Source organism: Plectropomus leopardus, chromosome 10 (assembly GCF_008729295.1).
Source record: "Plectropomus leopardus isolate mb chromosome 10, YSFRI_Pleo_2.0, whole genome shotgun sequence".
NCBI classification, from domain to species: Eukaryota; Metazoa; Chordata; class Actinopteri; order Perciformes; family Serranidae; genus Plectropomus; species Plectropomus leopardus.
Genome location: NC_056472.1, coordinates 22,823,712 through 22,846,390, shown reverse-complemented (window position 1 = coordinate 22,846,390; position 22,679 = coordinate 22,823,712). Strand labels below are relative to the sequence as shown.

At 40.5% G+C, this 22,679-nt stretch overlaps 1 protein-coding gene across 1 annotated transcript in view; it reads right to left on the bottom strand.

The window, feature by feature from the left end:
* Positions 1 to 22,052, bottom strand: part of st6gal2a (ST6 beta-galactosamide alpha-2,6-sialyltranferase 2a) — a 59,986-nt gene extending 37,934 nt beyond the window's left edge. The window contains exon 1 of the mRNA XM_042494616.1: positions 21,849 to 22,052. The gene's annotated coding sequence lies outside the window, so the exon portion shown is untranslated. The remainder of the gene's footprint in view (positions 1 to 21,848) is intronic.
* Positions 22,053 to 22,679: the final 627 nt, after the last annotated feature.

The following is a 22,679-nucleotide window of genomic DNA, read 5'->3' as shown; positions in this document are numbered from 1 at the left end:
GTTTCAACATGTCTACCAGGCTGGGGTCAAATGTTACTCAATGGAAAATATGCCATTTAACACCTGGAAATAACAACAGCTGCCCTGACACACACACACAATTTAAAAAAAAAAAAAAAAATACAAGCAGGAAAACACACAGCTGCCCAGTGACAACGCTGACAACAAACAAATGGCATCTATATGAATCACTGCTCAACAGAGGCACGGTGTGTGTGTGTGTATGTGTGCCCTGAGGCATTTCGTGCATGCGTGTGGGTGCACAGCTAGTTTGCCTCACCTGGTAGCAATCAGGATCTGCTTCAGTAACTGCGGTGAAACAACATAAATGCGTGGCACAGATGGAGAGGCGGGGGTGGAGGACAGAGCCAGTCTTGTGAGTGCTACACAAAGAAACAGTACAAAACGGGAAACATGGAAACGAGCCACTGCCAGACAGCAAAAGACGACTAAATGACTTAGTGGGAGTTAGCAGGGGACGGCAATGAACAAAGGAGCCTGATAGAATATGAAGCAAAGATCGCGTAGAGAGCAAAACCAAAACCCAATCTGTTTAAGTGAAGAGAGGGAGCTTTTGTAATGGCGATAAGGAGACTGGTTAAATGTTTGCAAGTCATTTGCCCTCAGGAGGACAATAATGTGATTTATGACCTGCATGAGATGAAAGGGTCGGAAAGGAAAGTGAATGAGCGGTTAACAGAGGGGAAACGTGAATGGTCATGGCTGACTCGACTGAAAAATAGCAGCACACACAACTCCAAAATCTTTAAAGGTGCACAGTTGTGGCATAGATAAAACACAAACATAACACCTCCACTAACACATACATGTACTTAAGAACTAGACGGAAAGGCAGTCCCTCCAGGATTTCGCAGGCAGTTTTTGTGATTGCTTTGGCCTGAAGATGCCTGATTTTTTAACAACTTTTCTAAAATTTTATCATTATAGTTTCTATGTTTTTAAGTAACAGTTGCACAGTATTACATCATGATATGATGCATTTAAAAATGAAAAATAAAAAAATGTAATGCTAGCTGGTTGAAAGTTTTCTGCCAGAAAGATTTATAAACATCTTAGCTGCCAAGTATGAAAAAGGCCGACCTGAGTGTAAACAGGAAGAACAGGCCACAGAGATAAGAGCAAGTTCCTGGCGCTTTCACAGCATCAGGATCAGGTGAGAGAGAACGCCTTTGAAAGGCATTTTATTTTGATGCTTACCACAACGGCCCTTGCAAAAAATGCAACTGGCTCCATAGCCGTGTGTTACGTTTGTTCTGGGCTACTGCAGAAACATGCCGATACAATATGGCAGTCTCTGTAGAGGACCTGCTCCCTATATAAACGGCATCATTTAATACAAAGAGAAGCTGGAGATGGGGAATGTGAGAACAGTTTCAACATTTTTGGGAAATACACATATTTCCTTCTTGCTGCGACTTGGATGAGAAAATTGATATTTCTTATTTACCTGTTTGGTAAAAAAAGAAGCAGCTGGTTAGCTTAGCTCAGTATAACGAGGGGAAAAGGGGGAACAGCTATCTTGGCTTTGTCTGAAGGTATAAAAAAAGCCTACAAGCATATCTAAAGTATACTATTTGAAACACGATATCTAAAATCTGTTTAAAAACCTAAGTGTTAAACCAACATGTTGTGGTTTTACAGGGGGTTAAGTGCGGGACTATTTCTTGGCCGGGAGCCTCTGCTGGTTGGCAACACAATAATGATGACAAGACTCCAGGAAGTCATCACTGCGGGCCAAAAAACAGTCCAGCGTACAACCAGCACCAAGTTTAAATTCAATACATTCTCAAAAATAACTACACTCACAACCAGCTCTATTTTCGCCTCATTAGATGCCATCAGCCAATAAGTAAACCAAAGTGGCTGCTAATTTAGCTCTTAAACAACCTGCCAGCACCCACTTTCTCTCAGAGTGGAGGACTGTTTAATCTATACAGTGTTTGTACAGCTGTTCAATAGGAAGCTGTCCGGAGAGGGACTTTCCATCACTTGTCGAAGCGCTGGACGTTTGCCTTGAGATTAAGCGTGTCCTGCAGGCCTCTGTCACCCTAAAGTGATACCACCTCAACAGTGATATCACTCTTCTCAAGTGTCAGGTGGATAAAAACAGTTCATCAATGGCGACACACAAGCTGAAAGCAAAACTGCAGAGTTGTGACTTTATGGACACGTTTCCAGAAGTCCACGAGTGCTCTGGGCGCTCCAAATCCGCAATTCATCAAGTCTGTAAGGGACTCAAGGACTTTCTGCACACTGCCGGACCGTCCAATTAGGGTGCAGAGTTCACCACACTTTGCTTGGAACATTACCCATAATTCAAAGCAATATGGAGGTGACAATGTGAAAGGAATAATGATAATAATGTAGCATTCGTTCTCAAGGACATTTCTGATTGTTGATGCATACATTAAGTTTATTTATGGGGCAAGGTTTGGATATTGCACATACATATTGATCAGCTATATACTGTAATTTGCATTTGACGGGAAAACATTGGGTTTAATGCTTCTACATTCACTGTGTTTACATTAAAACGAATATCCCACTATTATTCAGAATATGACAATATCTTTAATTTGATACAAGTCATAAACAGCATATTCTGTTTAGATATTCTGAATCAGATCAGGTCAGAAAATAAGTGTCAGTTTATCTACATTGAAAAAAAACTAGGTCTTAAGTCCAGTATCAGTACATTTCCTTCACTCGTAGTGTGTGAAGTCTCTTCACAGACTTGACGTGGTGACAGTAAACATGTCACGGCACGTACAACTTAAGTCTGTGAGGGTCAGTTAGGGACTAAACGCTCTCCTTTCCTCTTTAAACAGAAGTAATTGAACCATTTCACTATAGTGAAATGAAGGTGGATTGATGGGTGCGGTTGGTTTGAAAGGTAACACATTATGCAAAATGCACATTCTCATGGCTCTTCATCATAATGTATGCCCCTGATGTGTTGACAGACCCCCAAAGTGCAAAAAAGACCACCCTCTGTCTTTGTTGCCTGCTCCATCTATCGGAAAATTTGTGTAACATTGAGCAAGTCAGATTGGATGCTTGATATGACCTGCTGTTGTGCCATAAAACCACCTCCAGCTGGTTGATCATCCCCACCTACAGACTTCTGAATCTACCTTGCTATTGTGATTTCCTCGCTATGTTGGACCTGGATAACAGGGCAGGAGTGAAGCAGCCACTTGTTGTCCACAAGAACCAAAAGGAAAGTCTCCATGTTCTCCCATCATCTGAAAATGTGAAGACCCAGTGGATTCCCTTTCCTTTTCCTGAAATGTGCTCACACTGGGCTATTTCAGCAGAGGGGGCTTAAAGAGACAGGCACTAAAACAGAGCGCTCAAGAAAGAAGGTCAATCTATGCAGGCAGACAGAAATAATGTATTTTTTTAATTACCGCATGTAAAATATGTTGTAGTAGAAACCTAAAATGTAAGTATGAAACTGAACCTTCAATGCAGATTTTTGCATATCTGAAAGAATGTGTACAAATGCTTAAGGATGTTTCTGCTGGGTGTGTGTGTGTGTGTGTGTGTGTGTTGTAATTTGGCTGCTGTGCCAGACTGTTCTGCTGGTGCACCCAGTAGGCATGTAGATTTTTTACTGCTCATCGTCTTTCTGTATGATTTAAAGCTGCGGCTGTGTCTGCCAGCTGTGTGTGTGTGTGTGTGTGTGTGTGTGTGTGTGTGTGTGTGTTACAGGCTATATGTCGCCGTGCCATCAACCAGATTCAATGCGTGTCGACAGCTGTAATTTCACTTGTATGATTAAACTCCAGGTACAAAAGCAGCATTTCAGAACCTAATTGTCTTGGACGGGCTATGTGCACCTGGTTTCCTCTGTGTCTACCAACCCACACTATAATTCCTGGCTACGCTACTATTAACTACTACCTTTCTGTAGTCAAGATTACTTTTCTGTCTCTGAAATGGATACAGAATGTTGGAGCATGACAGTACAAGTTGAAATGATTGGTCTAAATCATTCTCTAGTGCAGGAAATTGGATTAGTGATATCATGCAAGAAAGATTGGTGGAAAGGTAATTTAACCTTAATACACCTTGCATCTGTCTTTGGAAGATAGTTGATAAAATGGCCATGTTTGTGAATGAATGCCCCAGATCAGAGGCAAACTGGCATTGGTTTGGCGCTTGCAAAATGCTTGAGCACTATGTGCAAGCTGTTCACAGAGTTTCCCCTTGGGTTTTTACAGCAGTGGTGCTAAAGTGTGCAAGTTTTAATTTGTGCTGCCACAACAGATTTAGTGCATCCGCCGACACAAGAAGTGCTTTAGACATATAGTTGTGCACAGCTGTAGATGTCCAATTACATTTAATAAAATCCTTCCCATAACGCATATACTGTTACAATCCCTCCTGTATGTGAGGGCAGATGTTACATTAGACGTCTTGTGTTTCAATCATTACTGTGACCCTAACATTGCTTGTACAAAAAAAAAAAAAAAGTGATGACCGTAACAAGTAGAAACATAGATACAGGCTACTCACATAAAAAAAAATGTATCCAAATAGTTCAAGACTTTTTTTTTGATGACTTGTGTTACAGTCTTTGTATGAAAAGCGCTATACAAATAAAGTCTAATTGACTGACTGATTAATCAATCAATCAATCAGACTTTACCCTGACCCCCCACCCAGGTTATAGTTTGACCCACACATTACATGCTCATTGGTAGTTCCTCCTGCTGCTTAAGTGTGTGACTCCATCGCCAGTGCAACAACTTCAAGGCTCCTGATTGTGTGTGATCTTAGCTTAAAGAAATGCTTACTAAAAATACAGAATAAACAAACAAGGGCGTTAATGAAATTCGGTTGTGTGTTTCTACATCTGGATTTAGTCTACCCTCACAATTATGAAGATGGTGGATGAAATACTAGAAAAAAATATCAATATAATGCTATACAACAATTCAAAAGCACCACAAACTACATCCTCCAAAATTGTAATGAAGGTGAATCAACGCCTTTCTAAAACAGCTTCAATAAGAACTGAACTTAAGACCTTTATGATAAACTAAAAGGTAAACGACAGGACAAACTGCACAGAGCTGCAGTGGTTTTCCTGCTTGGTCTGTGGTCGTCTTTGCACACATTGTACTTTGCAGATTTAACTGTAAGTATAACAAGTAAAGAGCTGTTTCATCCTATGACCTTTATTATGAGACATGCTTGTGGGAGGAAACTTGTTTAGTTTTTTTCCATTTCATGAGATCTTTTGTTTAACCTGCAACACATTTGATCTCAACAACAGAGTAAAGGCAGTTACATAATCTGCCATATCCATGTCCTCTCAATATTTATTGCTTAAAAGTGTTAATTTTGTCTAATTTTGTCGACTATTGTCTCTGGTGCTGACTAACGAGGGTAGAAACATACTTCCTCGACAATGTGTAAAGTGACAGCTCAAAATTTTTTAAGTGGGGCTGTATGAGGTACTTATGTATATGTATAGTCAAAAATCCTGAACTATCACTTTAAGCCGTTAAATCACGCAAATCCCTTTTGCAGAGCAGAGTGACATAAACACAGTGTGTATGAATTAATAAGCAGTGCTTTTTCTACCAACCTCTCAACAGACAAGAACCTGTGTAACCATGGCATCTGTACACATAAAAAGATGACAGAAGCTAAAACCCCAAAATACATAGGAGACAAAAATTAAATGAGACACTAAAATTTCACCAAACAAATATCAAATAACCAAAATAAAACTTAAACTAAATTTACCAAAACTGTAAAACTTAATCGATATGCCAAAATGAACACAGCTTGAAACAAAAATATAACGAAAATATAATATGGGTGCCTTCAGGGCACCCAAATGCTACTAAAACCACAACAGAACCAGAGGAGTACAATATGAAGACTATATTTATAGATTTTTTTTTTTTTGAACCACATGCCCTGCTGCTGCTGCTGCTGCCTGCTGTAATATTCTCTATGTGACTACAGTCCAGGCATCGCCAGAGGTGACTGCACTGAACTCCCCTATTTGACTGCCAGGTAAGTGCTTGGACAGCCCTCAAGGGAATACAGCTGAACAGCTTCTCACTGAAAATAGTTCAGTCCACTTTACTCAACCTGCTGAGGAATCAGAGTGGAAATGCCGTGTGATGAATACTTTAATCAGATGATCCTTGAAAAATTAAATTCTCAGATAGGCGGCAGCAGTTTCTGTTGAGAGTTGAGGTTCTGACCTTCGCACAGGAAAGTAAACACACCACATGAACTTTACAGGAAAGACAAAGTAAATTCTGTGATATTCGCTCACAGGAACATGTTCTCAGCGCTTGCCTGTATGTGAACACAGAATTGATGTTTATTCACAATAAGTGGGCAGAGTCTGATTAGCCTAATAAAAATAATCTGTGGCATTTAACACATCAAAAGACAAGGAGGGAATAATAAAAGTCTTACAAAAAAAGGCAGTGAGGTAGTCAGTCCCCAAAAGCAGGCTGGTTCTGCAAGAGAACATGCTGTCCTTCTCTATTCTGCACAGCAATAGGAAGCAAGTGCACCTTCTCTCAAATAAAACACTGACCAAAGGGCTTGTTCCTCATAAAATATTGAATGCACAAGAGTGGAGTTGTTCTCCATCTAAAAAATAAAGCCGTTTTGTTTTAATATTCACCTCGCAGCAGTTCAAGCAGCTACAAACTAATACATCAGTGTGAGGTTAAAAAAAAGCCGACTGCATTTGTGGACAGACAGAAGCACGAACTGTGCTGAAGCGATATTTTAGATATCTGAATTTATTTTTGAACTATTTTTGAACTGAAATTCCAGGCCAAGTCTCCCAGGATTATGTGAAAAGAACATGAAATGAATGCAAATACAGGCTGTGCTCCATGTATGAAAAACTGATTTTCCAGTAAGCCATTACATGAGGGAGACACATTTAGAAGCAGGCTTTAGTTTGAAATAGAAGTGGGCGTTTGGTGGGTGTATGCACCTTCACTACTGGGGCTCAGAGTTATTTATGAATTTGAGCTTGAGTGGAGTGTTTTTGGGTTAACACTACCAAGTAGTACTCTAACTAATGCTGCATTTCCACTGCATAATACAGCATTGTTTTACTCAACTCGTCTCACTCTTTTTCTTCTCCATGCGCAGACATTGTAGATAATACCTGACGCTTTTTTGTGACACCAACTCGGTTTCAAGCAAGCTGAGCTGAAACCAGAAGGTGGAGTTAAAACACAGGAGACTAGGCTTGGGTGGTTTCAGAGTATTAACAGGGTATATTGAAATCCTAAATGTATGTATTCTGATACCATCATACATAAAGATGCTTCTTTTTATACTGAACTCAATGTATGTAGTGCACAGCATGCACCACCAGAGCTTGGTCTCTGGTGTCTACTGGTGGTACAGGCAGCTGAGCAGAAAAACACAGTGGCACCTCATGGTGAGAGATAAGTTACAGGACTGTAAACAGCAGGCAGCCAGCAACAGCAGAGAGAGACTGGTGGGTTTTTAAAAACTTTTTTTTTTTTTTTTTTTACATCTAACTTGTTGATTTTTTTTTTTTTAGCCAAGCAGGAGCTACTGATTGTTGGAAAAGTACACTTTAAGTAGAATGAGATTACTAGCAAGAATAATCAAAACCGTTTGGGTGAGTTTTCAGTCGTGTTTAAATGAATGATGAGTTAACGGGGCAATTAAGACTCGTCAGTCTTCTGTGACTGAGAGAAAGTTGAATTCAAAAGATGTATAGTTGTGTTTCTCTCTTTAATAAGGAAAACAGGTGTGAGAATATATTACTTTTCTTCACATATTTATTAGTCCGAAAAGGTAGAAGTAAGTAGCGTTGCACACTTATACCATCATATACCGTATACCCCACTGAAATGTCAGCAAGCTATGAGAGTATGAAATATTACATACCACCCAAGCCTACTGCAGACCAGTGACTGGTCAGAGAGAATCAACACTAGAATTGTCACTTGTGCAACTGGACAGCCTGCACATCATTTTTTCATCCACTCCACCCAGATTTTTAAAAAAAATGCAGCCTACAAAATTTCACCAAACACGTCTAGGGTTAGGTACCAAACTCTGTACTTTTAAGGGCAATGACCAAATTCTGTCATTACCACTGACTACTGACTCACATTGAAGCCATCTGTGGCAAAAGTCAGTACCTGAGAGTGCATCTGGGTGAGAATCATGGGTTTAGACATAAAGCGTAAGTGCTGCAAAGTGCCCTGAAGATTAGATGTGATTAAGTGCATACACATAAACAATAAAGAAGCCAGCCACGAAGCTCTGAGGTGTCCAACGGAGCTCCATGGTGCAGGTGGGTTATATTTCAGACAGGACACACAAGTGTATGAAGCCGGCTCCCTCGGTTTCCCAGTGAGCCAAAACTTTTCTTGCAGCATCAATCTTCCACTATAGTTGCAGCCCTTGGTTTATTTTCTTTTCTATATTATTTTAGTAATGTAAGTAAACACACAGACACAGGCATAAAATTAGGGCTATATGAAAGTAGAAAACAGCAGAAGACCTTAATGCTGTTTTGGTCCACTATATCACCTCTAAAGTTTTTTCAACAAATAATTTTTAATTACAGAAAAAGTAATGTACCAAAAAATTGTACAATTAGGCAACAGTATAAGTTCAAATGTAGTGCCCAACTCTATACACTATGTAACAAAAGGCCCAAACAGTAGGCGAAGCGGGTTTCCATTACAGATTTGCACAAAACTTAAGCAATATTATCGAAATGTCAATAAAACAAAGAAGCATGGCGATGGATGTTCAAAACATAAGCAGTGTTTTTTCTATTCCCACCGCCGCATTAGCCGTCATTATGGCAAAGCATACTGAACCGTTAAGAAGTGAAGATATTGACAATGAAGACATTCTGTCAAAACCATGCTGTGATCACATAATCCAGTTCAGAATGGAGGACTGTGCTGTCTACCTAATTCCACACAGTTCAAAAGCTTCTCAGATTTTATAAATCCCAGCTTTAACTGTGCTGATCAGAGTTTGAATAAAATATCATTGTATCAGGGAGGTTGTATAGCTGTTGTATTCACTGAAGAAATCACAAATCAATTCCAAGACAAGACCAAAGGTGCAAACTTGTGAAGCAGCTTTGAAGTGTTTAAGCGCATCATATCAACTGCTTCGTATGAAACCGAGATTACATCAATCTAAATTAACCACACAATCAACACCCTTCTTCCTCAAACAATGACAATTTACATACTCCAGACTTTGGGGCGAATCAGATAGAAGAAATTGTCGTCTGCAATTTAATCCTGGAAATAATTGTTCACAAGTGGAATTCCAGTTACAAGACTGTCATTAACACAGAGGCACTTATACAGGTATTGATCTTGTACCATTTTTAGGGGCTGCTGTAATATGAACTGACCAAACTCCGCCAATACAAGGCATAATATTTCATTGTAAAGCACACACCGCTGTGCTTTCTCATGGCACGTAAAAAAAGACATGAAAATTTGTGTGGTTGCAGATCAGACAAGAAAAATTAGACACTGCAACAGCAAAGACAGAATGAAACGGGGACATCAGAAGCTGCTTGAAGTCTTGAACTGAAAGGAGGAAATTGAGCTACAGAGAAGAGGCATATGCACCAACTAAATGAACCAAGACACCTCTCTCTCTCTCTCTCTCTCTCTCTCCTCTCTTAATGAACCCCCTGCTACAGGTCCACCCTGCTTTAGCCTCAGGAGGCAATGAGGTTATTACGGAGTTGGACATCAGACTTCAGCCTGTGTAATTATACTGCCAGCGTCCGAGCACTCCGAAGGGTCTGCTGCACTTCATCACATCTTGAAACCCCAAAGTGCAGCTGTTAAGAATAGCTTGTAGACTGAATGGCTGGCTACCTAAGCCTATATAAATGAGCAACTGAAGACGAGACAAAGCTAAAGCGCTGTCTTGTTGTGTAAAACAATCAAGTACAACTGTTTTATCCAACTTTCTCTGTGATATCAATCAGCCGTTAATGCTTATTCTGTTGTATGCCCGAGAGAACATTTTCGTTTATAGTATCTTCGTTTTTCCTGATGGATGGAGGAATTATTATTTTTTACTTCCAGGGCAGAAATTCAAGGGTTAAACTCTCCTATATATCCTGCCAAGAGCAAATCCTGCTGCTGCTCCAACATGATGACATAATGAAAGGCTTCCTCCTCCCTTCACTTCCACTTCCAGTGCTCACCTTCTCTCCTTCCCCCCACATCTGCCTTATTCTGTGACCTATATTTAACTGTGGTGCTGTGCATGGAGATGTAAGTACAGACACCGCTCCACTGTACGTCTGTGTGTGTTCTAAAGTCAGTCATTTTAACGTTATGCCTTACCCACGCAAAGAACACAATTAATATTGCATTCACTGCTGCATCTCTGTCCGTGTGAGGACATGTGCATGTGTGTAGTAACTGTGCTGTGGCTTTGCTTGCCAGTCTCTGTGTGAAAATGTGACTTACTACCAGCAGTAGATCAACCAGCTCCTCACCACTGGCACCTAGCATGTGGAGAAGAGAACACACTGCAGGCGATACAGCTCATTCCAGCCATCCAACTGCCTGCCAATCACATACACTGGAGCATGCAATCGCATGGCTGCACGCACGCATATAGATGCACAGCAAAGTACAGACCAGCTTTGAAACCTAAAGCAGAACACAGACTTATGCAACAGATGCAATGACTAGGCTTATGTGCAAAAATATTCTGTTTTTAGCCCTTATAACACAAAAAAGACAATATTCCCACAATGCTGTTTACATAATGGCAATATATATTCTACTAATGTTCTTGTTGACATGCAACTGTGCATTCTCATAAATACTTAATATTTGCGCATAACCAAAAACCATGTGCAGTTTGTTCTCCTTCTGAACAGCAATATCGGCTTTTCTTTTGAGCATGTCTCTCTACCTTAGCCTTGCAAACTGGACTTCCATTTTGGCTCGAATGGTTTCCACTACGGATCTTGTAGTTCCTGGTATGGATCAGGTAATTTCCAGTGCATATTGGAAGGTTTCCATAACTGATTGGATCGTTTCCAGTATGTATCCTGTGGTTTTTGGCATGGATCAGGTGGTTTTCAGCACAGAAGCTATGTGTCTCAAACTGTGGTAAAAACCCAATTTGAGATGCATATCCTGATCTGCTTAATACAAGTCCAGAGTGCCCCTAAAACTTAAATAATACCAGCATATCCAACATATCTTAATTGGAAAATGCTACTTTAAGAATAAGGCCCGATTCCGAAAATTGTCATATTCCAAACAATAGTTAGATATTAGCATACATGTAAATGTGTGTTCTCATGACTAAGTAAGCTAAAGGAGACACAGAGCAGGAGACAAAAAAAAGCCAGGCCTGCCCAGATTTGAATGGTATGCAGGTCAATGTAAATGTTGCTCTCCACCATTATGACTGCACTGCTTCCAAGTCAATAAAAAAAAAAAACATGCTTAGTCATTTATGCTTGTTTGCTATAAAGGTCAATTGTGTCATGTTTTGTACAACGTAGACACTCTCGAAGCAGTTAATCACTAGATTCACATCTAGAGCCACATCTGTCAGTATGAACTTCCCACCAAAAGAGTAAACAAACTTTGAGCTGAAACAACTGACATTAACATTGTTTTTTAACAAACATGCCAAACATGTACCGGTTGCAATTTCTCAAATGTGCACATTTGCTGGTTTTTATTGCCTTCTATTAAACTAAACTGAATACTCATTGGGATAGACTGTTGTTAAGACCGTGCAAGCTGTTTGAATATGCCAAATGGGCTCAAAGAAATTATAATGAGCAAGTTTCACGATTTTCTGACATTTTATAGACAAGGCGGGGCATCACTGATAAAATTTGACAGATTCCTCAACCAATATTGTACAACAACACCTTTTTCTATACTAGTGGCATAATAGTCAACTATGTTTCCAAATGACTACAGCTCATTCCTCTATTTTATGTAGAGTTGTTTATCATGGAATACATTCCGTCTTATTAAAATGCCAATTTATTTTGTGGACAGTCTTTCACTGTAAATGACAAGAGATATTAGTAAGCTGTAAAGTGCATTTAGTTTCCAATATATGAACTATTCTCTCCTAAGAACTCCCACAAGTGTAAGACAGACTAAACATTAACTCAATCCATCAAGAAAATAATAAGCACATTAATGAATAATAAAATGAGTTGTAAATTGCAGTCCTTAACAAGATGACTGAAGTCGGCCACAGCTTCCCAGACACCGCTGACTGCTTTCAATGTATCAAAGTCAAAACTGGATTTTGAAGACTGCTACCTACTTAAATATTGGGAGTTTAAAAACAGATTTTTTGGTAATCTCTTAAATGAGTATTTTTCCAAAACTGTCACCATAATGTATATAAAATGATACAATAATTATTTTTTTCAGACACTGTACTTAGCAGGACCTTTTACAGCGCAAAAGCAGACTTGTCAGTGCTCTCTGCCACTGTCTAATGGTGACACTGTTTTTAACACCGCCTACATTCTTTTCTGCCAACGATTTAAAATAGAGAACACCAACGTTGCCGGGTGGCAGCCGCAGCGGCAACCTACTCACTGTCTGAAAAAACCTTCTCAAGTCTTTGACTTTTCTGTGCAGCAATATCTTGTTACTTATTAGCTTATGTATACACATATACTAATACATCAGGATAAAGTTAATACATCGGCCTAGCATATTATACATAGATGTACAAAATCATGTGATCGTATACTAAAATATTTTACATAAATTTAACAATTTAAAAAACAATTTAAATTTAACCAATCTTAGAAATGGTATCGTCAAAGCTTTAAACCAGCCAAAATTGGAAGCGTATTGATGTATTGTCATCTTTTAAAGACAGCATACATCCTGCAGACACGAAGTAACATTATCATTTGAAGTCATGTTTGTTCCCCACACTAAAATTCAATATGCTCTCTTCATTTAGCTGAGTCTTCACCAATTCTTGAGAGAAACATCTGACTCTTTAGCTGCTGAATGCCTCACTATGTTCACCAGCTAGTCATTAACTGTGTCTATCTGCTGCTTGGTGCTGAGCAGGTAGGGTACAGTGGGTTTAACAAAGCATTTTTGCTGAATACAGCAGCCTGCTAGGATGATGAAAGTAGCAAGAAGGAATGAAAACAGTCAGAGTTTGGGCCTAAAAACCCACATACATCCATCTATTTTCTGTAACAGCCTAAGCTCTGGGGGGGCGGTGAGCAAGAGGCGGGATACAACTTGGACCGGGTGCCAGACTATCACAGGGCTGACACAGAGAGACAGACAACCATTCACACAATTTAAAGTCACCAATTAACCTAACCTGCATGTCTGGACTGTGAAAGGAAGCTGGAGAAAACCAACGCAGACACGGGGAAAACATGCAAACTCAATACACTTGAGCCTGAGCCAGCCAGCAGATTCGAACCATAGGTGCCTTCTCTGTGCACACTGGTTTTGTCTCCATTACTAGCAGCCATGATTAGTAGTATTATGCTTCAGGGAGACTATGAGAAAACACATTGAAATCATGATGTGAAAAAGACATATTCTCTCTGTGAAAAAAAGAAAATGAATCTTTTTCTCATTATGATTTCAATGCGCATGCAGCACCAGCCTCAGGTAGCCAGCTGGAAGCAGACGGATTACTGCAAGGAAAATTATCATGGGAAAAAAGTAAAAAAGAAGATAGGAGTACCGTACTGTTAAATTGTTATTCCAAACATTTTCATAGATAAAAAGACCCAAAATGAACACTGCAAGCAGACTACTTGATTACTGTAAGCAAGTAATTTAAGCAGCATTTGTTATGGAATGACTATCAAGTGTTTTGACCATATATGAATGAATAAATGAATAAGCCCATTACATTTATAGGAACCCATGTAACAGTGATCAATTCAACTGTGATCACTGTGAGCTGTTTCCACTGTATAAAATTGTCTCTTATTGGATCCTTGAAGCAAGGATTTCTGATGTTAGATAGGTTTGTGGCAGTTTCAAGAGTTGCCCACTGGTTCACCTTACAGGGGTCACACATCAGCTTTACATCAGTGTGAGTCAGAGTGTCAGTCGCCTTGGCTGCACTGCCTCCATGGTAAAGGAGAAAATACATGTTTTATATGCTTTCCTCTATGCGAGACATAAAACAGGGAAAGATCAAATCGTGCTCTTGATTTTATGAAATGATCAAAAGGAAAACCGGACAGCTTTCATCCTGAGTCTCTCTTGGTGGTAGCAGAATCATGAGGGATGGCTTCATGCTGTTGTAATACCAGGTCCAGCAAGGTCAAAGCAAAAGTACTAACTCCATTAAAGACTGATCCCGCTGAGACAGATTAGGTCTGTCCTATCCACTGCCATCCTCCTTCAACCACAGCGCCCACTGTATCAGCCGAGCAAAAATGTCTATTTTTGCAATGGTGTGCTTAGACACTCATTAATCTTGCTCTAAAGAAGCGACTGCACCCAATAATGGCCAAGAGGTGCTGGGAGGCGGAAGTGTCTCACACACACCTGTCACAGTCCATCTGCTGTGGGAAATTCACACCTGATCCACAATGCAGAGAGAATACGCCGGGGTCTACATGCTGCATCTACGTGCACCCAATGCACCCTCATTTTTAGGGGGGCAGGGTAGACACCTATAAACCCAAACACACACACACACACACACACACACACACACACACACACACACACACACACACACACACACACACACACACCTGGACAAGGTCTATGCACCACCATTTAGCCCCTCTCTTTCTATCAGTGCGCCATGTTTAGTGCTCATGCGCCTTGTAATTACCAGAGCAGAGGACATGTTTCATTTAAAAGCAGCACTACCGACACAGCCCTGGAGAGAAAACAAGTCTGACTCATTCAGAGTGAGTAACGGACAAGGGAAAGTCATCAGCCATCCGACATCCACTGGCTGTTCGACGTCTTAACAAGAGGCAGACTTAAAAGTTTTGATCTGACAACACTGTACTTAAAGCACTCCACAAGTCACACACATAACCTCCACTTTAAGAAGAAAGGACATCTGATGAAAACACGGGGCCGGGAAGAGTTGAATCATCCTGACCTTCTAAGCACATCCTATTCTGATAAATCACACAGGGCAGCGGTTCTTGATGACAGGCTTTCACGGTGCACAGAGCCCTCTCCAATACAGCCTGCCAACAGCAAGGTCCTATGAAGGAAATGTAGCTCTACACCTCACATTATGGCCCATAAATACAGCTGGGAGTGCGGACGCCCATCGGGGGCGGGCGTTTGATGTGAGAAATTAGAGAAAGTCCACATAAAGCTCATTTCACTGTCGGTTCCTTCCTTGCGGAGGCTGAATGGACAAAACAATGCTTGAACAATCAGACTGGATGACTGTTCGCCCTCTACAGTGACCCTCACTTCATTTGTGTCTGAACTAAGAAGAGATTAATCAACAGTTTAAATTGCCTCCTCAGGGCTTAGGAAGATGATATTACTCCAGGAGCTAAAACCAACATTTCTCTGATCCAGACAGAGCAGGTTAACACATATGCTAATGCTTCAAAAAAAAAAAAAAAAAAAAAAAAAAAAAAAAAAGATGCTGACAGGATTTGTTCATATCGAGGTTCCACACACTTAAATTTGAGGAGAAAATCATGTTTGCCTGCCCACAGAACAACCCTACTAATCTACAGCTCGACAGCCATTTTCAGACAGCTTAACCCCTCTATAATCTGCCTGAACTCTGGACACTTACTTCTAAACACAGACTGAGATTAGCAGCCTATCAGGGACTTATAGCACAACTATGAAAGCTGCGCCACAATAAGCTGCTCAAACATCCCATGTCGCCATTTAAGAAGACTCAACGTAAGGAGTAGAGCGCCAAACATAAAACGCCCAAACAACTCCTCTCAGGAAGTTCACAATCTCCTGAAGACGAATAATGACCCCGGACGTCCATGTGTTTCTCATGGAGAGTCCTGTCCTCTGAGTGCTCAGCAAGGAGTGAGGGGCACAGCTGGTCTTGATGACTCCAGCGCTCCCGCGTTTGAAGGCCGAGCTCAGATAACTGCTGCTCTGGTCGGTTAGTGTGCATCTGAAATTACACCTCCACCTTCCCAGAGTGCCCTGCCCATGCAATCCTTCCACTCCTTTCTGTACTGTACCTCCTCACGTACAGCCTGGAACAGATAAAAATGAAATTCTACCTTGAGCTCTGGCTAACAGTAAAAATATTGACAAGTCAGTCATACAACAGCATCCTCAGATTATAAAGGCTGGTTCATAGTTGTATGTAGGGCTGTAACCAAATATTTGGCTTTTTCGTTTTTGGGTAGGTATTCAATTTAGGCACACCCCCTCCCCCCACCACGACCGAAGCTCCGATTATTTGCTGTCCATTAATGGCGAATATCTGGAGCCTAGAAAATGGTTTTCGGGACAGCCCTTGTCGGATGTAGGCTCTACACACTCATACTGGTGCGAAGGTGTCTGCGTCGCTCTGCAATTACACCAACAAAACTTTAGTTGATGGTGGAGTTTCTATGTCACTGCGTTGATTTTCTGTAAGTTCTGCAAGTTACCTTCATACAACACAGATAAATAGCTTAGTGAAGAAAGGTACGAAGGTTCACACACAAAAAAATGGTCTTTTGCTAGACACGTTTTCCCCACCTATACTCAACATGCTAGCATTAGTAGCATAAGCCTACGACATTCCCCACTGAATAAATTAGCCCAGCTGCTAGCAGACTTTTCCTCTACTCACATATAGAGCCCGGATAAATCACACACAAAACTTAAAATCCCATTTTGAGGGGGATTTAATTTTTGTTGATTCTTATCAATGACATAAACTTATACAAAAGTCTTGTTTCTACTAAGGGAAATGATTTTAAGTTTACAAAAACAAACAGAAGGTCTGTGTCACTGTGACATGTACGTTTCTGGGGAGGTGCAAGACAAGCTATAGCATAAGACAAGGCATCAGTGCACATCTACACAGAGCCATCGTCGCAGGTACTGTGTCGATTTAACACAGAATTTTAAACCCAGATTATGTCAGATCCACTCCTCACACCTACTCTCATCCAAATATGGTCATATGCAGCTCCAAAAAACCAAGATGGCCAAACCTGAAGCTTTAAAGTGGTAGTCCATAAACCTATGAGTGACTTACCAGTGGCTACTATCACTTCTTTTATACAATCTATGGTTTAATGTGGCTAAAAGAAATTTCTCTCGGGAACAGGTAGAAACCAAAACAGAAGCAAAAGCGCATTCACATTATTATGCTGCTCCGTAAGTGCTGGATGTGTAAATATGTATCAATAACTGTTGGCTATCAGATTCACCATGTTAACTTAAACAGCAGTATTATGTCACTTGCATTTTCAAAACTTAAAACTGCTGCCCCTAGTAAGCCAAAAAAAAAAAAAAAAACATTTAAAACATATTTAACCACCAGCATCCCATCAATATTATTTATTACAGAAAAGACATTTACAACTCTCTCTTTTTAAGTTGACAGTGTGTAATTCTAATTTTTATGACAGGCGATATCATCTTGTGGTTTAATCAATGAGGCTGTTCTAAGCAGCCTTGAATCTGAAACAGTGCCATATTTAAAAACAAGCTTCGCTGTGCTGCTGGTGAGATGATCACCCACTGCACATCTGTATCTCAGGAACAAAAAGTCTGTATCCCTTTACATTCTCAGTGTGGACAGTAAAGAAATGTGTCCTTGAAGCAGAACTCCTGTCTTTTCTCTTCTGGAATATGTTTTCCATTTTCTCTCAGTGCTGTAAGGTCTCAGTCACACTCGAAACCTTTACACAAACACACAATGATATCTGAGTCTTCAGAAAATACTTGCATATTCCACGGTGTTTTTGCTTTGCTCACTACGGATTTCACTAATGTGAACACAGGAATCCATCTAATACAGCTCACTGGGATTTAGGGTTAGGTGATGTCTACCAGAAACATCAGTGACAATTATAATTATTGGGGGCCAACGATGATGCAAAAATATGCGTTAATCAACGTCCCAAAGCCAACCTACAAAACATTAATTTATTCATAATAGAATGGTGCAGGTTGCGTTTGAAAACAGTAAGCATTTTAGCACTCCTGGTTTCTTTGTCTAGCTTTTTAATTTTGATGACTGTATTTACACTTAAAAAAAAAAGTGGTATTTATTTATGAAGATTATCCAACAAAAAATTGTGCAAGTCTCACAAACGTTAGACTATTGCAGCGTATATTTTCTGCATAATCCAAAGGAAAAATACCATAGGTTTTTTGACGAGGGCATCAGGGTGACGCTAACTTTCGTGTCGGCCTACAAAAAATGCCATAATTGCAGCACTCTATAGTAGCTAAACTGTCAGAACTGAGGCAGTAAACAACAAGAGAAAAACTGAACGTCTGAGTGTGTGCGTCTACAGAGTGTGACAAAAAAAGGGGAAGAGTAGGTGGAACGTGGTCTATTGCATGCAATATCTATGAAAATTATATACCAGAACCTATGATATTTATATGCCAATGATTTTTTAAAAATGGCTCAGCAGATGTGAGTGGACATTAATTAGTGACAATGGAGAAAAATCTTAAATGGAAGCGCCAGATTTGGTCACTAAAAAAAGGTACCACTTTGTTCATCTTGCACCCTGCAGTACATCAGATAGATTAAATAAAATTGGTTCTTTTTATGAATGCATGAATGCCATTAGCACCACCGCTAATCTGTGCCCTGGAGATTGGAGGGGGGCAGGTTCTAAATGGTATCGGCGGCCATCAACCCTTCCTCGCTGGAATTTATGCTCAACTCCGTTGAGAACGTCTCTCCACTGCACACTCTTGCACACAAATCTCTTCCTCTGGTGCCATGCTAATTAGAGCAGTCAATCTTTGACTAACTAGTTACCTCCGTTACTGGGTCACTGCTGACAGGACTTATGCATTTCATCAATTGGTATTTTTAGAACAGCAGCACTTCTTCACTGCTTTTTTGTGGCTTCAAAAAAATCTGCCTCCAGAAGTGATTTGCAAGCCACTGATTGGCATGGTGATTTACAATGAAAATACTCACAGTGCTGTTTTAATTTTTCTTATTTGGCCCATCTCAGCAGGCAGCAGCTGCATGTCTACATGCATCAGTGTGTACATAAATTCCACTGTAAATCAGAGGAGGAAGCAGACTCGGATCAAACATGAACATACACTATCTCATCAGTGTGGGCCTTAAGGGCTACGTTCCTTTCTTTTGTGCATTATGTGTCACGCATGTGCATAGCATTTTCTTTAGGAAAAAAACTTTTATCATCATGTGATCTCCTGAATGTAGGTGGGGTGGCCATTTGTGTTGGGTAGGTTTAATTTTTGGGGAATCCCTTTGCTTTATGGGACAATACTACTACTACTACTACTACTACTACTACTACTACTACTACTACTACTACTACTACTACAATACTACTAGACTATAATCTGCTGAAATTGCAAAATTCCAGTAACTCTGTAGTGGAGCAAGCCTTGGATTTTGTTCAGAATTTATAGATTGTGGGGAAAAAAACCTGACAAAATAGGGCCTGTGTGGGGAAAATGGCTGCAGGTCTGCTATATGGTGGTTTGCCACTGAAAAATAAAAGTAGACTATTGTTAGTGTATACAAAGAAAAACCGGTTTTCTACACACCTGTACCTGTATCTGCCTGCACATGCAAAGGTAGGCCACCACATTTCATGACAATTAATATCAAGCTGCAGAGACAATAGGTGCCAGCCAGTGTGTAACTGTAATTACATAGTTTTGTGTAAAAGCAATAATACAGATGTTCTGTGAGACACGCAACTCATTCACACATTGGTGGTGGGTGAGTGCATTTATCAGGTACCCATTAGCACATTCATAATGCATCGTAAGAGTGGGTAGCAGCATCTATAGTTCACTTACTATGAAAGAAAATGTCCTGGCACAGAAAATATAAATAATTTAGCGTTAGTTTTATATAATGTGTCCTTTCAGCTGTACTCTGCTGGTTAAAAAACACAGTCCACTAAGTTTCGTCTTCGTCACAAGATCTCAAAAGCTTTGAAAACCAGAGTGCAGTTATTCAGCAGCTGCACACACAAACAAAATGACACTTTTCTGACGCAATGTCACTATAACCTGGAGAGAGGCTTTGTATTTTCTTCCCGGTGCTGTTTTGCTGCACAGGGAGAAACTACAAAGGACAGACTGGTGCCTTTGATTCCAGTGGACTACAGTGAAGTGTGAATGTGTGTGTGTTCTTATTGTAATGAGTTTCAGTCTACTCTCGACCTCCGCTGCTGTTCTTGAAGGTGATGTGATCATGTGTTTGGGTGACATTGAGATAAGTCCTGACAGCTCAGAGTGCTAAAACTCCTCTTTTCCTGTTGATATCAGACAACTCAAGAGCACTTCAAAGGGCAAACCCCCGCACAAAAAAGAAGATGCTTAATTGCCCTTGACACTTGTGTGTTTTCTCCTGCTTTTAAATGCTTTCACTACCCCTCAATCGACTGATGTGAAGGCGATTAGGGATCGTAACGCTTTTGTGTTTAGCTTAAAGCACTTGGTCCGAAAGCCAAGACGTTATCAGGTTTGTCACTAATTAAATTGTTCCAAACAAAAAAAGAAGCAGTGCAGCTGTGGGTATGAAAGTGCAGTCATGTGAAATAACCACATTTCAAAAGTGCAACTAAAATTAACTTTCTGAGCACAAAATGACAAAAGAGTGACACAGACCCATGCATGCAAGTTCTCCGTCTATAAATGCAATATTAACGGATTTAGTAGATTGAAAAGGACAGTTTGGCAAAGGAACCCTTACGTTGCAGCTCAATTTTTGCTAAATCTTATGCAGAAGGACTTAAAGCTGCACTCATTGGTTCCTCTAGGCCATTTCTGAGCACTGCTGCAGGACTTTTGTACATCATCTTCTATGTACATGCTAATGTCTTGGTTGGTGTTTTGAATTTTTTTGTTATTATGGTACTTTTTAGTCCTTTCTAACAGTAACCTGATTTTGTGTTATTTTATGTTTTATATTGATTGTTTTGTAGTTGTATAATTTGATTTTGTATATTTTTCCAATGTATCTGTCTGTAACTTATGTTGCTGCCTATCTTGACCAGGACGCTCTTTAAAAAAGGAGATGCTTAATCTCAAGAGGGTTTTTTTTCTGGTGCCAACATGTTACTGACATGCCTTCTCCTTTCTTGCCCTGGGTGTTCTGTTTTTAATGAAGTAACACTGTGTGCATGGATTGCCAAGGGAACAATAAACCTCTGCATCTTCTCCTCAAGTTGAAGAACAACGTGCAGGCCTGCCTTCACTGGGAGCTGTGAATGAACTCTTCAGTTTGTAGAAACACGATTTTCCTAAACAGGACCCAACGGCACAATCGAGCATCAGTAATTGACACACGTTGAACTCAGCTGCATGTTTCAAATATACCTCTCATATTTATTAAACCAATTGTTAGTATAAAGCTTAAAGAGCCGCGCGGTAATCAAATGTTAAATGAGCTCCCTGTGATCATGATCCGGGAAAGTAACGCAGACAAAGGGTTTTCCAATACATGTTTCATGCGCACGTTTGCTCTCCTAAAATATTGAATCGTTTAAATCAAACATCGTGCATGCACATCCTCCCCCCGTGCAGCTCCGCGTCCTGCACAAAGCGCGCTGAAGCAGCAAATGTCGATCTGTATGGAAATGCTGCGGAAAGCGAACAAAGCCTTACCTTAAAAACTGTGTCGGTCCTCAATGGTTGTTGCTGCTGCTGCTGGTGCTGTCCGGCGGTCCATTTTCCTCCCGTTTGCCTTGTTGCACAGCGAGCATGCGGCTCTGTTTGGCTCGCCTCTGCTCCGCGTTCACTGAGAAGATATCCACTACTACGCTGAGCGGAGCGGAGCGGAGGCAGGGGCTGTGTTGTCTGTCACTCTGTTGCTGGCCTTTTCCTCGCATCCACATCCACTGAGTTTGAGGGGCGGAGTCAGAGAGGGCTGAGTTTGTTGGCCTGAAGGGAAGGAGAAGAGGAAAGGGAGGAAGGAAGGAAGGGAAGGTGTATTGATGGTGAATTTGATACCTTCAGCAGAAGGCAGGGGAGGGAATTAGGGAGAAAATGTTTATCATAAATTTGATAATTTCCCAGCAGTTCCAGTTCAAAGATGAGACTTTTGGGAACATTTGGGAAATAACTGGGGAATACACATATTTAGGGTTTCCAAGGTTATAGGAAGTCATGGGAAAAGTACACATAGGCAGACAGTTATACATTTTATTTTACTGCATATTTATACTTGACTGCTGAAGTTGGGGTACATGGATTTGCCCCACAAGTTCACAAGTAGGAACTCCGACTTTGCGTGGCGTTCTATTGTGCTGTTTCTAGTACAAGGTTGGAATATAACGGCTTCAGAGTTGTGTGAAACGCAGCATTAACCCTCTATGGTACTGTATTGCCTCTGGGTAACGAACCAATTTTTTGCTGTTTACACTCAGAAAGCACATCCTCTTTTGTGCTGCAATATTTTAAAAAAGAGCCAGAGCCCTACAGAACCCAGTAACACTG